Here is a 1,691-nt window from a genome sequence, read left to right on the forward strand (position 1 = left end):
GCACTTGGAAGACTTGGTCTGGGCCATGGTAGACAGGAGCCATTGGCACCAGTGCCCAGGACTCTAGCATATGTCTGAGGTGGGAGCGTGAGCAGGAGGGACTGCTACTGATTCTCCTGCACTAGAAAGGCTCCAGGCGGTAGCACAATCTGAATCTCAAGTGGCCATTAGCCGCATTTACAATCACAGACAGAGAGAACCAAGCTGTCTCTGAGATAACCATCAGACAGCTCCCTAATGGCCACCAGACATATCCTTCCCAGGCAGGAGAAACAGACTTAGGCGACTAGGGGTGAGACAAAACAGTGTTCCCTCCTCCCCCAGCCCAGAGCACACCAGTGATTGCTGAGATCAAAGGTCCTGCAGTCATCTTGGGCTCATCCTAGCAGGCTGCCATCAGCTAATACCTTGCTGTGCTGGAGACCATTCTTGGGCGTCACAGAGTCAGAGAACTCTCTGAAGTTGTCCTTCCTTCCTTTCAACAATCCTTGCCTTTGAGCCCAAGCCCTGCAGCTGAGTCTGCTGTCAGCTGGATCTGCAGCCTACGCACTGGCAGCCTACTGGTAGGGGCTTCTACAGGGGCCTGGAGAGGTCAACATCAGGGATGGATGCCGGACATGCAACAGCCTGGGTCAGAGATGCTATTCGATAGCCTCAAATGCCCACGATCTAGCTCCATACATCAAGGGTGCAGAGGCAGGAAACCTGGCCGCTCCTAGGGATGGTAGAGAAGAAAGTTTATTGTAAATAAAAGAGAGAGAGCAGCCAGGTGGTGGTGGCACACGCCCACCACTAATCCCAGCACTTGGGAGGCAGAAGCAGGCAGATTTCTGAGTTCAAGGCCAGCCTGGTCTACAGAGGGAGTTCTAGGACAGCCAGGAGTACACAGAGAAACCCTGTCTGGGGAAGGGGGGGAAGACGGGGTGGGGGAGAGCAGCCAGTGACCGTGGCCAGACTGAGCTGAGGAGATGCAGGGGGGGAGAGCAAGACAGGAGCTGCCAACCAATAAGGTGGCCTGGGCCAAGAGCGCATCGTAGCTAAAGTGGCTGAGTTATATAGAAACCAGAGAAGCTAGGGGGAAAGTAAACCCAGCCCAGTCCCTGGGCTAGAGCTTAGGGTAGGGGGTGGGGTATGCCAGATGCCGGCAGTGCTGAGAGAATAACAGAGTAACGGCCAGCGTCCACTTGGATATGTTAATAAGCACCTTAACCACTTGTCCCGGGTTTGAGACCTAACACTCAAAAAAAAAGTTTCAGAGCTGGAGTTCTCCTGATTAGGAACACTCAACTGGCAACAGTTATAAAAGTAGCAAAATGTACAAAAACTGATGAAACCAGAAAGTCTGCTGGTCCCAGGCGTTTCCAGTGAGGAGCTTCACCCTGTACCTGTGCTCCTAGGAAAACAAGAGGCAGCTACCAGGCTCCTTCTGCAGGGGACAAAGGCTGGTCCTACCTGTTCTTGATCTGCTTCCAAAGGCCAAACCCTCCATCTGATGCAGCTGGGAGAGCAGAGGGCACAGGAGATCCAGTTACCCACACCAGTAAGCCCTGGGGCAAAACCCCACCCCATGCTGCCCTGGGAAGCTGGGACTTATTCCTCTGTGGGAGGAGCCTGGCTCCCAGTGCCCATGGGGACTGAAGGAGCATATATATATATATATATATATATATATATATATATATATATATATA

The sequence above is a fragment of the Grammomys surdaster genome, unplaced genomic scaffold, assembly GCF_004785775.1.
Source record: "Grammomys surdaster isolate TR1022 unplaced genomic scaffold, NIH_TR_1.0 126313, whole genome shotgun sequence".
Classification (NCBI taxonomy): domain Eukaryota; kingdom Metazoa; phylum Chordata; class Mammalia; order Rodentia; family Muridae; genus Grammomys; species Grammomys surdaster.